General features: G+C 50.6%; 1 long non-coding RNA gene across 3 annotated transcripts; it reads left to right on the plus strand.

The window, feature by feature from the left end:
* The first annotated feature begins 1,769 nt into the window (after positions 1 to 1,769).
* Positions 1,770 to 9,816, plus strand: LOC108178674 (uncharacterized). 3 transcript variants are annotated; one of them, XR_011385208.1, is made up of 7 exons: positions 1,770 to 2,084; positions 6,165 to 6,405; positions 6,550 to 6,623; positions 8,557 to 8,710; positions 8,971 to 9,089; positions 9,206 to 9,395; positions 9,525 to 9,816. It is a non-coding gene; the product is annotated as an uncharacterized lncRNA (long non-coding RNA). The 3 variants fall into 3 exon arrangements; XR_011385209.1 differs by having other exon boundaries at positions 9,209 to 9,395; positions 9,525 to 9,663; XR_011385207.1 differs by having other exon boundaries at positions 1,843 to 2,084; positions 6,546 to 6,623; positions 8,862 to 9,089; positions 9,209 to 9,395.
* Positions 9,817 to 16,251: the final 6,435 nt, after the last annotated feature.

Raw genomic sequence — 16,251 nt, forward strand, 5'->3', positions numbered from 1 at the left:
CTCCTGCTGAGGAAGACACAGGTCCTCTGGCAGAAGGATGCCCATGTGCTGCTATCTGACCCTGCTGCCCTGGCCACAACTGATTGGCCGAAGCAATGGTCGGAAACAGTGGGCTGCAGGCACCTGTTTTGGTAAATAAAGTCTGACTGAAACACAGCAATGATCAGGTTCCATATTACCTACGGGGAAGTTAGTTCTCCAGTGATGGAGCCGAGTAGTTTGCATGGCCTACAAAGGCTGAAATTTTCCTATGTGGCCCTTTTCATAAACGTTTACTGAGCCTTGGATAAAGGGTCAGAGAATAGGGGTGCATGATGGCCGTCGGCCTTCCATAAGTGGCTCTGGAGAGGGTCTACACTGGCAAAGACACACCTTACTGACTGATGGCAAGTTGTCCCAATTAAATGCTCTCTATATCTCTCTCTCTCTCTCGCTCCATCCCTACATATAAATGGGAGCCAAAGAGGAAGTGGAGACTGCTAAAACTGTTGCTGGCCACAGAGTGGAAATGCACCATTAGTTCAGTTTCCTGAAGTTCTGGAGCCCCGTCTTGGAAACAGTGAGGTATACACAAATCTCCAGCTGCTCGGTGCTTCCAAACCCTCATCGCGAGGGCGGGAGGGGGCCCAGGGCTCCATCCTCAAGCTGCTCTGCTAGTGCTCAGCCTAAGTCCTGAGATGCAAAGCCTTGACAGAACTCTGAAAGAAGACGCGCCACGATAGATTAGTGAAGCCTGCCACGGGCAATGGAAAGGGAGAGACAGCGATGTGTGATGCGTAGCTGACAGCTGGGGCTTAAGTTAATCTATGGCGCCTTTTCCTTGCAGCCTACGAAGAGTCTCACCACCGCGTCACCTTGCTACCACTTTCTCTCATCTTCCTTGGAATGTGGAGTTTGAAAAAACATCACTCTGGTTTTGACTGTGCACCCTTACACATTTTTCTTCTGAGAGATGAACACTTTTTATTTCATCCAACTACAAGCATATCAAAGTCTATGTTACTTCTCTAACGTCGAAAGGCTTAGGGGGTGAGCATTTGGCCTAGCAGCTGAGCCTCCTGTTGAAAGTCCACGTTCTATCAGAGTGCCTGGGTTCCACACCCAGCTCGGCTGCTGATCTCAGATTCTGCTAACGCCAGTGCTGGGAAGGAGCAATGATCACTCAAGTGACTGGGCGGCTGCCACTCGCGTGGGAGACCTGGACTGAGCTCTTGGTTCCTGGCTACGGCCCTGACCAGGGGCTACGGGGGCATTTGAAGAGTGAAACAGTGAATGCAAGTGCTTGCGCTCCCTCTTGAATAAATAAACAAATGCACAAATAAATAAAAGATAGACAGAGACCTAGTAGCAGGTACCAGCCCAGCCACACAGCGCCCATCCGACGGATGCGCAAGGCTTCTCACGGACCCTGAAGGGTGGTTCTTCATGCACTCACCAGCTTTGAGAAAGACTTTCCGTCCAGCTAATCTCACATTTCCCTTTAGCTGTTCCATCCTCTCTACTCGTGTGCAGATGCAATGGATAGTCTATGCCCGACACGTCCAGCTGGCTTGGCTGCAGGCCGCGTGACGGCAGAGGCCCTGTTTTCGGGGCGAAAGGACTCTCCGGGAGAAGCTGCACTTACCCTTTGTTTCTCAGCTCTGATCCTGACCCCTGCCTGCTTCCTTCCTGGCCTCTCGCCACCTCCGAGGTGACCTCACTATCCACGTCCTTCCCCCAGCCCCGCAGTGACCTTTCTCTCTAAAACATGGCTTACAGAGAAGCCCTGCACGACAAAGGCACACCCAGGCCTCCGCATCCTAATAAGGTTACAATGACTTCAGTATCCACAGGTTTCAGAAAGGGCAGAGCCTCAGGATCGTTCTCACTTCCATTGTCCAGTGCTGTCCGGAGCACCCAGCGAGGCCTCCTTTGCCAAGTTTGTTCGTGATCTTCTCTGTGTGCGCCCTGCACCACCTGAGCTCTACAGAAGAACTACAGAGTCCTTGAATTCTGTGACAAGAGCCTCTTCGGGCACCTCTACTCTTCCTCTCCCCGGAGGGAATCTGGCACTCGTCCCTGAAGAAGACTGTCCAGAAATACAGGTAAGGACTCTGAGCACTACTGAATTGGATTCAAATCCACTTAAGAGACATTAATGCAACTGTGCAAGGCTCAGTGTTCACACCCATGATACTGACACGGCAACCACTGGCTTAGGGGACTGGTAGGAATATTCATTTGCTGGTTATTATATCTAATGGCCACACTGTGTAGCTTAAGATCAGAGACGTGGATCTCCTACAGCTCTGGAGACCAGAGGCTGATATCGAGCTGTGAGCAGGGCTGGTTCCTTCTGAGGGTTTCGGGGAGCATCTACCCACGGATCTCTCCTGGCCTCTGACGCCTCCAGCAATCCTCGGCATCTCTTGGATTACAGACCATCACACCTTTTCCTCTGCGTGTCTCTGAGAAGGACACCCGTCCTGTAGGCCCCTCCCAGGTATTCTGAGACCCTTAGTTATATCGGCAAAGACCCTTCTTCCGAGTAACATCAAGGTCATGGTTTCCAGAGGTTACGAGTGGACACGACCTTTGGAGAGCCATGGTTCCAGCCATGACAGAGGATGGCAAGAGATGATGCTAGTACTGTGCTTAGCACAAGGTAAAGCATTTGATGAATGGCGTTCTCTAAGCAGGGGTAGGAACGCTTCTTCTGCCAAGGGCCATTGGGATACTTATGGCATCCTTCATGGGCCGTACAAAATGATCAACTTGAAAGCTGGCCTGCTATGGATTGACTGAATCTCCAGTCCCACCTGCAGCTGTGCTGGCACAGCCAGACCAGACGATTTCACAGGCCTTACAGGGCTCATAGCCTGGACGTTCGCAGCCCTGCAGGGTCAGAGCCAGGTTATAACCAGGGAAACAAACACCTCCGGTCCTCTCCATTCCCCATGTCTTGTTATGTCCTAGTTTGGAACCCACCCTAAGTTGCACCTGAGGCTTTAATACCAAGTTTTACAGGTAGTGGGGTGGGGGTGGGTGGGTGTGGGCGATGGGGAGGAGAATGAAGCAGCCCCAGGACTCAGGTGCAAGAGAAGAGACAGTGACAGGAGGAGGAAGGAAGCATGTATCATTGAAGAGCTGCCGTACACTCGGGGTTTCAGTTCTATTGGAATCCCTGAGAAGCACACAGGACATACCCTAGACTGTTCCTGCCGTGGGTCAGGTGGGACATTGACACCTGGCTCCTACCTCCTGTGGGTTGATGGTCACTCCCAGAGACACTCACTTTCCTGGCTCCCCTGCAGTTTCACAGAGGGCGTGGCATTGACATGGATGGGACATAAGTCCCTCCACATCCACAATTTCATTTTCCATAGTTGCAGTTACCCAGGCTCAACCTCAGTCTAAAAATATTACGTGGAAAATTCCAGAACCAAACAATTGACAAGTCTGAAACTGCACACTGTTCTGCACAACATGATAAAATCTTGCACTCTCTTGCCCTGTCCGACTCAGGGCAACAATCTTCCCATTATCCAGTGTTTCCACACTGTATACACTATCCTTTAGCTAAACACTAAGTAACCCTTTGGACTCAGATCCGCAGGCACAGTTTTGCAGTGCTCGTGTGCAAGTAACCCTTATTTTACTTAATAATGATTCCATAGAGCAAGAGTAGGAATGCTGGCAACTGTACTATAGTATATTGCTGTACCTGCTCTATTCTATGTGTGGCTATTACTGTGACTCTTTCCTTGTGTCTAGTTTATATCATAGGCATTTAGAGGGAAAAACAGTGTATGTGGGACTCAGAATTATCTTTCAGACATCCACTGGGGATCTTAGGACTTGCCCCCCACAGATAAGGAATGACTACTGCACTGTCAATTTAAGTCTGAACTTATCTGGAACTGAGGCTGCATTTAGAGGTAGCCAGAAAAGTGATGTGAGGTGCCTTAACTCTCCTAACTCGGGGCCAGCACAGAGGCATAGTAGATTAAGCCTCTGCCTGTGGCGTCAGCATCCCATACGCCTGGTATGGTTCCACTTCCAATCCAGCTCCCTGATAATGGCCTGGGAATATGGCCCAACTTCTTGGGTCCCTGCACCCGTGTGGGAGACCCAGAAGAAGCTCCTGGCTCCTGGTTTCAGATCAGCCCAGCTCCAGCCACACTTGACCATTTGGGGAGTGAACCAGTGGATGGAAGACCTCTCTCTCTCTCTCTCTCTCTCTCTCTCTCTGTCTTTCCCCTTCTCTGTCTGTAACTCTGCCTCTCAAATAAATAAGTCTTTTTAAAAAAATCTCCTAACTCCTCACCAGGAACAGATGAAAACACATCTCCCACAATGCTTTTTTTTCTTCCATGCTGCTATAGTTTGAATTATGACCTCCCAAGAAGACATACTGAAGTCTTAACTCCCATACCTGTGAATACCATCTTATCGGGATATACAGTCTTTACAAATGGAATAAAGTTAAGTTGAGGTCATAAAGATAGGCCCTAACACAACATGACTGATGTCCTTATAAGGAGAAAAGGCAGAGCCTGACATGTACAAAGGGAAAATGATGTGAAGATGCACAGGATGAGATCTGTATGAAGAGAGAGAGAGAAAGAGAGAGACTAGAGTGATGCACCTGCAAGCCAATGAATACCAGCGGTTCCCAGAAACCAACAGATGCTAAGGGAAAGACATGGGGGGCATTCTCTTCGAGGAGAGCACAGCCCTGCTGGCACCTTGATTTGGGACCTGCAGACTCCAGAACTTAAGGTAGTAAAGTTATGTGGTTTTAAGTCACCCAGTCTGTGGTACTTTTGTGACATCATCCCTAGGAAATGAAAAAAACTTGCTCATTAACTCTCTCCAAGGGAGCCAGCACTAGATGAAAAGAGCTCACTGGTTCATGACTTAAACCAGCATCTGTGCCCCTCTGGGTTCAGTAGAACTCCACAGCCCAAGTCGCTGTTGAGAGGGGAGTGCCCCTGTAATGGGTATGCTGCTTCCTCAAGCACATCCACCATCGTTCTTCATCCCACTCCTACCCTGGTCCCAGTCCTGAGACCCCTGAGCTCCCAACCACCTGGGAGTGATGCTCTGACCAACTCAAGTACCACTGTGGGGGGGGGTGCCCCTGGCTAGGGGTTTCACAGGGGAAAGCATTCAAGGAGGAGACACAGATAAAGGTGCGTAGAGATGCAAGATTTAAGTTAAAGGCAAAGAGGAAGCACACGCTCAGAAGGGAATGTGGGCAGCTGAGAGAGAGAAAGGAAGACAGGGGGAGACGGGGGTGGCTTAACAAAGTTTGGGGTTGTCCCTTATAGGATAGAGGGTGGTATCTGGGACAGGGCTTAACTAAATATTTGAGAGGCAGAGTTTGGGGTGGGGCTTGAGTACCTCCACATCCATGCCCTTATTTTTTGAAATCTTGGAAGCTCAAGGGAGTGGGGATGCTGACCACGGTACCAGCATCGTAATAACCTGAAGGTAATAACCTGCAGCCATGTTGGAAACCTGTAGCTACCACAAGTTTTAGATGGTGAGACCCCGGCAGCTGCATAGGACCAGGTGGGGTTTGGGTGGTACACGTGGGACTGAGGCTCAGGGGCTGGCAACCCTCACCTCCTCTCCCCCAGTGCCCTCCATGCCCACATACTGCCTATCAAGATGGAGGAACTAACTCCCCAGATTCATGCACACACCTCGGCACTTCTTCAAGGCACTTGCTGTTTGGTTTCCTCTTCTATCACAACAGACAGAACTTTCCGTTCTTCCCCAAGAGAATGATAAAGAGCACAGACCTCTGGGGTTAGCAAAGCCAATTCGTCCCATTTTGACCTTGGGGAAACAGAGCTGTAACTTCATCATCTATCCTGGCAAACCTGAGTCCTGCTTGAGGATGGAGTAGGAGCCCAGGTGGCCTTCCTCTCCCCACCCATCTAGTTGGACATTGGTTGCATTCTCTTTGCCCTGGGGCTGGGTCTCTGTTGTCATCCTACCAACCCTCTACTTGTGCCTGGATTCTAGCTTTAAAGATTTCATCTAGACAAAGCTAAGAAATCCCCACCGATGCCGAGGACCACTGAGAGCCAAGGCATTCTCTTGTGAGGAGCAGGGGGTCAGCACCTTCAGCTGGGAATGACTTGCAAACTTATCTTCAGTTGTATTGTCCACAGCTCCTCTTACTGGGCGGGGTGTACCAAAGACAGCTGGGAACTGACCACAGACTCAGTGTGGACACACGCGGAAACATGAGGACATGAAATAGCAGATAAGGACAGAGACAACGGAAGAGGAGAGGCGAGGAGAGGATGCAAGTCTTCAAGACCACGCAGAAAACACCATTCATCTGCTGGTTCCATCCCAGGCTCTGAAAGAATTGCCTGTGCCTACAGTTTCTCACAGTGTCATCAACAAGTAAGCAGACACATAGCTTCATGGGCACATCCCAGTTTGGTGCTTTGTGCTAATACAGCTAAGGGAGGTGCTGAAGAGGGAAATCCACAGATAATCCCCCAAACTGTTGCATCCAATTGCACTGACACAGTCTTAAAAAGACAGGATGCTGAGATGACGGTGAAGTCTACAAAGAGCGGCAGGCGCGGGCAGCAACCACAGGAGTCCTCCTCCAAGAGGTCAGTTTTGAAGACTTTCTAGACCTTCTCCAGGAACATGTGGAGTGGAGCTGGGAACTGCAGGCTAAGGGAACAGGCGAGGTGATGAGAAAGAGTGTGGCGTGTACACAGGTGGGGTGGGATATGGGTGTTTCACTTGCACTATCAGCTCAGTCTAGGGTCCCTTAAGCTTGAATCGAGAAGGTCCCCATTTCCCCGACACACGGCGAACCCCTGATCCTGAAGGTGTCACTTCTCATTCCGCCCGACTGAAGGGAGCAGTGCAGTCGGTGGAGAAAGCACTACCAGGTTAGTCATGAACGTGACTGCGTTCCAGTTCCCCTCACTCTCCTGGTCACTGTGTAGCCTCCACAATTGCACAACACCCCTCGACGCCTCAGTTTCCCTCTCTGTGAATGGGAGAAACAATGCCTACCTAATGGGGTTGCTGGAATATTACAAAGACATCTCTAGAGGGTGCTGGAACACAGGGACTGGCTCAGGGTAGGTACTCAAATCACCATCTTTGTTGATCGGTAATAATTGATCAATAGCATCCTCATCATTAATCCTTCTGTTCCCTAAGCCTTTCTCTAGAATCCTCGTCCCCAGACACTCAAGCCATTAGAGAGGAACCCAGAAGTGATGGGGAAGCAATCCCCCCCACCATGTCCCCCTTGACCCCCTGCTGTGTGCGCAATGAGGACGCTGGCAGAGGAGCAGCCACCACCAACAGGCTGCCAGTTTCTCTCCAACAAACAAAAGTTGCCTTTCATCCGATCCAGTGCGCCCGAGGAGGAGTCACTTCCTCCTGCCTGCGAGCCGACAGCAGAGGCGAGAAAACAGCCAGCTCTTTCTGCGCGCGATAAAACCATTACAATCAATTTGGGCAGCTCGCAGGCACGCAGACAGACTCCCGGTCGACTGGATTCTGTTACCGGGAGTGGGGTGGGGGCTGGGGCGGGTGGGGGCGCGAGGGGGGCCTTCTGGGAGGCTGGAGCATTTGGCCTTCCGTGGATGGGCCCCATTATGGCTGCAGGCTGGCGCCACTGCTGCGGGGGCTCCTAGCAAATGAAAGTGTCATCCAATTGGAAGATGGGGGTGCAGCCCGTGTTAGCTTAACTCCTGCGGTCTCACAGACTAATTGCTCACGGTGGAAACACGCCTCAAAGTGCTTTGGCCTCGTCAATAATAGGGTATTAGATGCCTTCCATTCCGCAGCTCATTGATCTGTTTCCTCCCCAGGCCTCCTCCTGGCTCCGCTCCCTGACATCTCCCCCCAACACCCGCCTCCACCACCACCAGTGCTGCCCTGGCTCCTACCTCTGATGACTCTTCTTCCTTTTTTTTTTTTTTAAGTGTTTTCTAAGCGTGTGTTTAGCATGAGTGGTGCCTAAGTGCTAATTGTTACACCACAGATTGATTGGCGACGAGATGGCTTGCCAAGTTCCTCCAGTCTCCTGGGGGGGGGGGGTGAGTGCGGGGAGGAAGGATGGGGAGTGGCTCCAGGGTGGGGGTGGCACTGGTGGTTAGAGGGAGGGGGGAGGAGGGGAGGAGAGGGGAATCCTTGATGCTTCTGTGCTTCCTCTCAGTCTAGATCTTTCTGGGTTGGAAACTCATGCCCATTCTTGGGGAGTGGGAGGGAGCAACCTCTATCGATATTTTATTCTTGTTTTCTGCTTTGAGACTATGGCATCATTTCTCTGTAAGTGCTGGGTAAGCCCTGGCCCAGCCTGCAGCTGATGGAATGGATCAGGCAGGAAGAAGTAGAGAGAGTGGGGGTGTCAAGTGTCCTTGTAGCCTGGGCTGGGAGGACACTGCTTCATCCATGACTCCCTCAACACCCGCAGGTGCGTCTGGGTGAGCGGCCCCTGGTGTGTGTCCTGAGGAGCCTGTACTCACCCTGTGATCCCTCGTGGGAGGGACCTACTTAACTAGCTGGCTCTTTCCACAGACCTGCATGCCCCAGGAGGGTGGGAAGCATCACTACTACCACAGTGGGACCAGCAGGACCCGACACACCACCTGGCAGGTCACGTCATCCCCAAGGCATTTTTCCTCATCTACCAAGACCACTGAGTTTTGATGCATTTGGAGAAGAGAGTAAGGTAAACGTGTCAAGGTTTCCAAAAGACACAGATAGTGGGTGGGACTTCCTGGACACCCCAGATCCCTCTAAGAGACAGTATCAGGTGCTACCTTCTAAGGGGTGGAACCTTAGTCTTGGTAACCAATGCTACCCACCCTCCCACCTGACAGGTAAGGCTAAACCTGGGTATGAGATAGCATGGAGTCTATTAATCCAATGGCGAGACCCAACCGGTTTTGGACAGCAGCTTGCCACCCACTTCCAAACTCCGTCTCCCAGGTGAAAAGTGAGAGGATAAGAGACTCTCCCAGCTGGTGACACTGAACCACACACGTAAGCTCTTAGCGTCTCAGCTTCGCCCACAGCATGGCTGCAAGGACAAAATAAAAGGACGTCAGGTGAGCAAGGAACAGTCCATGAGCAGCAGCTGGCATCAGGACTGCCCTGTGTTCTTCCCTCTAGAATCTTCAATGTAGAACTCATATTCGTGCTTCTCTACATGCGTTCCGTGAAGTAGCTGCCCCAGCTCGCCTGGAACCGTCTGAGAAACGCAGACTCTTGGGCCCTATGGTGTGGGAATCCTCCCCAGGAGGCTCAGGTGCTCAGTGAAGTTGGAGACGTGCTGGCTGATACTGCGCTGGAGCCCACCTTCCCCCAGTCCCGAGCACCATGCATGCATGCATCACTCATGTTCGCATTTCTTGGTAAGGACAAGGAGACAGGCAGCCTCACTTACTTTGCAGTGGATGTGACCTTGAGTCTCTTATTGGAATTTGTATCCTGCGACCAAGAGGTATGAGACTCTCAGGCCTAATTTCTCCGTGTTCTCTTAGGACAATCATCCTCGGGGCTGTGCGTGCTTCCTGGGAAGTGGCAGCTCTGGCTGAGTCTTCCCTGAAAATCCTCAGTAACTCTGTCATCTAGCTGCAGCTCCTCCACCACCTGGCTGCAGTATGCAGGTCTGCAGTGGAATGGGGAGGTTCAGGATCAATTCTGAGAACAGCCCTGGGTCCAAATGCAGTGAACAGGCTCTGGGGTGTGAGTCCCCTAATCTACTGGATGTATGCCGTGTCTGCCCCAGGACCTTTGTATATGCAGCTCCTGCTAAAAATTCTTTGTCTACAATTGCTGTCATGCAAATTTGACCCAAATGATAACCCTCTCCCTGTCTTGCTCGGTCACTTTTTCTCATTACCCTATTTCTTCTTCCTCTTTCTCCTCTTCCTCTTCTTATCAGCGCTGTATTATCTCATTCACGGGTATGTTTGTTTTTATTATTGTTAGTTTTAATTATTTTAAATTCAGGGGGAGTGGGGTATCTTCCATTCACTGATCCACTCCCTAAAAGCTTGTGACAGCCAGGGCTCAGCTAAGCCAAAGCCAGGAAGGAAGAACCCATCTATGGACTCACACAATCCATGTCTCTGATGTAAGTGACAAGGTCCCCCGTACTTGAGCCATATCCACTGCCTCCCAGGTGTGCAACAGCAGGAAGACAGGGTTGGAAGCAGAGCCAGAACCTGTCCCAGGCACTCTGATACGGGACGTGGCCTTCTAAAGGTGCCTTAACCACCGCACCACAAACCCGCCCCTTTCACTGATGTGTTTCTGATCTGTATCCCTCCATCCATCAAACAGAACAGAGCCGTCTGAGGGCTAGGGCTCCGCTCTCTCACTGCTGTGTTCACAGCGCCTGGAGAGGCAGGTAGTCCACAGTAGGTATTCCAAAAATAATCATTAACCAATGGCATCAAGCCTCCCTTGTTCAAAATGAAGGTAAAACAGTGCCTTATGCTTAAGGTAGAAGGAGACAACCACGTAAAACTCTTTGATCTAGAATTTCTACCCGGTGAGGGCTGGAGAAGCAGAGGTGGGCACTTACAGCAGCCATGCTGGTAAAATTAAATACACCTAACAAGACAGACAAAATATCCAAATCCATGTTCATCTCAAACTGGTGTTTGGTTTCCTCACGAGCTGGTGTGGGGACCTAACCTAAAACACACAGGAACTCCAGAGTGCAATGCTGAAGAACCAGTTGGTGGAGAGCAGAACACGTGCCAGCTGCCTGTCTTTGGCTGGGGCGCCGCACCCGTGTGGGCCTCACTGTCCTTACCGTGAGGTGCTGGGTCACATCATCCATCTCCTGGAGTTACGGCGAAGGTGAAGAGGGAAAATGCAGCTGGCCTGACTTACAGGAGTCCAACAAACGCTGCCTTCTCTAATTTGACCTCCTCTACGGCCCCCGTGAGGGAGCCATGCTTGGAAGTGTTTGCCTCATTGATAGGCAAGGGAATGATGCACACAGAGGTATGAGAGTTTGTCTAACTTCTAACTCTTATTCTAGGAAACTAAGTATAAAAATCCACACTTTGTTTTCTTCTTTTAATCTCTATTTCTTGCAAGGGGAAGATTCCTATTTGCCAATTCCAGACCAACCTCACAAGAAACGGCAGCAAGACTCCAATCAGTTCCAACCTTCAGGGCTGAAAGCATCAGTCTACTGCAGTGGGGTCAGTCAGCGGCAGCGGGGACCTTCAAGACCTACACACAAAGCACGGAGAAAGACTGTGGGGAGGGACGGTCACACGGTGGTCCTCCAGTTCACGCGTGACGATTCTCACCCAGGTTGCTATAGGTCTTTGGTTTTCCAACTACGACAAGTGATGATGATGATGATGATGATGATGATGCAGCAGCAGTAGTAGTAGTTTGTTGTTTGAGTGCTCACCATACGCCAGGCACTCTATGCAGCCATCGGAATGCCTTTTCTCATTGAACTCTCGAGTAACCCTAGACTCTAAGTATCACTTCTAACTCCTTTCCAGCGATGAGAAAGCAGAGTCTCCAAGAAGGCGAGCCACTTCCACAGTTCGTTGCTGGCCAGTCTTAAACACGAAGCCCAATATGTTTCTCATTCAGCTTGAAATGCTGACCTCGGATCCTGCATGGTGGAAACTCTGAAGAATCTCTAGGGTGCCTCAGGCTCTGAGGACCCAGTTAGGAAAGCACCGGACTCAGTCCTTCCAAATCCAAGAACCTACAATTTTAGGGAGGGGGGTAGCTGACTCCCAGAATATGCTCTGGTGCCCACTGTACATCTGAAGGAGGAGAGAGAACTCCAGGGAAGAGACAGGAACACAACCCTCTTGGCGTTTCTTCTCTAAGGTCTCCCTGGCCCAGAGATGATCAGGGGCCTCCCAGGGTTCTTTTAATGATAACTCCTAGGTTTAAATCTCAACCCCCCACTGTCCTAACCTAACTGCAGTGTGACTGGGCAAGTGCATTGACATCTCTTAGCCTCAGCTTCCTCATCTGAGAAATGAAGTTAGTAACAATACCAACCACAGGATTATTACTGAATTAAATGAGGTCATTATTTGAATTGTTAGCCCATTGCCTGGATTATGGGAATCACTCTAAAAATTCTATCAAGTGAGAGATTGACTCTATAGTCTATGATTAAAGACAGAAGACAGCTAGCTGTCTCTGGACTTTTCTTTAGCATGTACAGTGGGTTATTAGAGCTGCACTTTTAAAAATTGCTTAGCAGTGGCTGGTGCTGTGGCACAGCAAGTTAAAGCCCCAGTCTGCAGTGCCGGCATCCCATATGGGTGCCGGTTTAGGCCTGGATGCTCTTCTTCTGATCCAGCTCTCTGCTGTGGCCTGAGAAAGCAGTGGAAGATGGCCCAAGGCCTTGGGCCCCTGCACCCACGTGGGAGACCTGGAAGAAGCTCCTGGCTCCTGGATTCAGAGTAGCTCAGCTCTGGCTGTTGCAGTCATCTGGGGAGTGAACCAGCAGATGGAAGACCTCTCTCTCTCTCTCTCTCTCTCTCTCTCACTCTCTCTGGCTCTACCTTTCTCTGTAACTCTGTTTTTCAAATAAACAAAAAAAAAATTGCTTAGCAGGAGTTTCACTGCTTCTTGTGGCATCTGCTACTTGGATGAGAACAACTGATGCCCCGATGTCACCGGGCCATAGAGGTAAGAGCCGCAACGGCTGGAACTGGGCCAATCTGAAGCCAGGAGCTTCTTCTAGGCCTCTCATGTGGGTACAGGAGCCAAGTACTTGGGCCATTTTCTTCTGCTTTCCCAGGCCATACCAGAGAGCTGGATCAGAAGAGGAACAGCCGGGACTAGAACTGGCGCTCATATGGGCGATGCCTCTGTAGGCAGAGACTTAGCCTACTACTCCGCAGCACCAGCCCCTCTCCCTGTCTTTCAAATAAAATAGCTTTCCCAATTTTTAAAAATGGCTTAGCAGCATAACACTATATTTTTCCAAGTTAAAATTTAAACAGAGGTGAATAAAAACCGGACAGGATGGAGAGCTGCTGTGTTGGAAGTGGCAGGCCCTCCGTCAGTCATCTTCTCACAGCCACAGAGCCCTTTGGTTCTGGCCCAGTCAGTTTAGAAACTGCTAAGCAAAACAACCACATACGTCCTGTCCTCAAGGCCAGAGCCCCTGCCCCCTTCTTCATCTGCTCCCTGATGGCGTGCACTGAAGGCTATTACGTCTCCAAAATCATGTTGTTATTGTCTTTATTTTCTTCACCTTTTTTTTTCTGGAGCTATCAAATAGAGTTTTATGAAAAAGCATGATTTAGGATAAGATTATTTATTATATAATGACTGAATGAATGAACGGGTGGATGGGTTGATGAATGCTGGATAGCAGGATGGACAGATAGATACATGGATGGACAAGGGGTGGGTGGAGGGATGAATGCGCAATGGATGAATGGGCTGACAGAAGCATGGGTGGATAGATAACAAACAGATGGATAGATGGACGGACAGATGGAGAGCTCAGCAGGGGGATGCATATTAGCGTGGTAGGCTGTCCATGTAAGCACTAATAATGCATTGTGCAACACTGGAAAATAAAGCCTGGCTGAGGAGGAATGAGTGACAGGAGAAAGACCAAGTCATGGCCAGGCTCTAGGACAGGTGCTGCCTCACAGCAGCTCACGTAGGCTTTCTCGCTCTCCCAGAAGAGCTCTTACGCCCATTTTGCAGAGGAGGAGAGTGAGGTTTGGAGAACTTCAGTAACCTGAGCAAGGCTACACAGCTATGACGTGACAGGCTTAGGTTCTTGTTAGGACACCATCATAATACCATCTGCACAGATTTTCTCTTGTGGAGAATATTCTGGAATGTAAATGAATCTTCTTCAAAGAACCACAGTTAGAGGAGGAGACAGAACTTTGGGATACAAAAAGACTAATATTAACTGGGCACAAACGGTATGCCAGACCCTCTACTTTGCCTAACTCTTGACAACAATCCCGAAGGGTGGCGTCTTCAGCTTCCTTGTGTCGAAAGGACAGTGAGGCTCAGGGAGGTTACAGAACCCTCCAGAACGCTGTGCTCACTTGTCTGGGGACACAGCGGGGAGATGAGTGGCGGGCAGGCTTCCATGCAGATCAGTCCCACGGCTACCACTGTCAGGAGATGAAATTTATCCAAATAAAAGAGAGAGGAAAGGGAAGGATGCTCACATGCACCCAAATAAGGGGATGGAAAGGAAAACAAAGTCGAGGCCTGGAAGAAGGAAGGGAGAGCACGCACATTTCACAGACCAGAAATGGGGGCGAGGGGCAGGACGAAGATGAAAAGGAAACACAGTGGAAGACAAAGCCCCTTTCCCCATCTGCTGCTGTCCGGGCAAACCGCAGCGCCAATCACCACGGATGTTTTCCCTTACACAAAGTGCCTTTTAGCCCGCTCGCCTGCCTCTGAGGGCCAGGGCCAGAGAGACGGCTGGCGTCGGCTGCAACCAGTCTGAGGGCGCTGGCGAGAAAATCCCAAGGAAAGCTCCGTGTCGAGGGTCATCTGATTAAAGGAGGCAGTGAGGCTGCAAATGGAGGAGACAGTGGGATTGGGGGTGGGGGGTGGCAGCCGACCCCCGACCTTCTGCCTGCTCTAACCTGATGTAACAAATAGTCCTGGAAAACCAAATAGTATTAGCCCTTAGAGCTTGGTCGACCCCTCTGCCTTCGCCTGGGACTGTTGGACTCTATTTCCCAGAGGGTTTAACTCTTTCTTGGCGCCCCCTAATTGCCTCTGTGCTGCGCCATTCTCCAAATGCATGCAGATTCAACGGATTGGGTGGCGATCCTGGCATTGGCAACCCAGACACACAGAAACTAGACCAGAGCTTCCAGAGAGAAAAAGCGATCTCTAAATGTTCCATCCAGTCTAAGACTGTATTCTCATCTGATTCTATTAAAACACTTAGACCTCCTCCTAGTCTCCCCGCCCTGGTCCACAAGTTAGAGGAACATGAAAACCTTGCAGCAAACACATTGCCCAAGAACAGAGTGCAGAAGCTCAGGTCCCGGCTTCAGGTCCTGGCTTCAGGTCCCGGCTTCAGGTCCCAGCTCAGACCTGCTGAGCCAGGTCTGCGGGTACCCTGCAGCTTGACAAGTACTCACGAATGCATCATCCAGCCTAAGAAATCATTTTCCCTCTGTAGAACAGGCGTATGAAGTAGAAAATGTAGGCACACACCAAAGACAACAGCAGCATTCTCACCTAACCGAAACATCAGTTTTGATAACATAGGGAAGGGCCAGAGGAACCATATGCCTTGGCCAACTATTACTACCAGTGTGAGTATTAAGTCTGGTGGTTGCGGATGGAGTGGACAGCCATTGGTCACGTCAGGTCAGCTTCACTTTCTGCTGTGATTCTGATGAAAAGTGCTTCTTGTCTTTGGGGCTCTTCCTCCTCTTCCTCACTCACTCCTCCTGGTTCTGATGGAGATGCCACCCCTGACTCCTGATTGGATGGTGACTGAAGTTAGTCCAATCCGAGTCCTTCCCTGGGATTTTGTATGCTGCCAGCTACATGGGCTGGGATGTCTGAAGCTTGCAGCTGCCTGCAGCCTTCTCTTTGCTTCCTGGCTGTGTGATCCACAGATGGGCAGAGAGAACGTGACCAGTGCAGAGAAGAGCCATGCTCAGAAACAGGAGAGGGAGGGCGTGTGCCATGCCTCGGGCTGCTGCGGTTTGTGACGCCAGCCCCAGCTCTGGATGCCTGTGCTGATAAAGCTCCGCTAGGGCCTACACCCATCTGGGGAAGACTTGGTCTTTTGTATCTGAAACACTCTAGGCTCTGAGCCACCTGCTTTCCGTGGGACCCTGAACTTCTTGACACTCAAGCTACTTCCGGCTCAGCCACGATTCTCTCTCATGAGAAGCTGCCTTGGCACAAAGAACATCCTGCAAAGCCCAGAGCCCACAGAGGTCCCAGCTTCTCCCCAGGGAGAGTTCCCTTGACTCCCAACCTCCAGATCACCTGAGAGCCACTCCCATAACACTGCCACAAGCAACACCCATGATCCCTGAGAGCCTTTCTCTGCAAAACCACAGGGTGCGAAGGGCACTGTTCTTTTCTCTCCTTGTCACCATTATGTTCCCAGGGTCCAGCCCAGAACAGACACTCGGCAACCATTTCTGACTTGGCAAATTCTAACCATGTAAGTCAGCAAAGGAGGGAGAAAGCAAAGGTTTTTGCCCTGGCGGGCAAACACTTTCTTATTGTCAAGCAGAGGGA

The sequence above is a fragment of the Oryctolagus cuniculus genome, chromosome 21 (assembly GCF_964237555.1).
Source record: "Oryctolagus cuniculus chromosome 21, mOryCun1.1, whole genome shotgun sequence".
NCBI lineage: Eukaryota > Metazoa > Chordata > Mammalia > Lagomorpha > Leporidae > Oryctolagus > Oryctolagus cuniculus.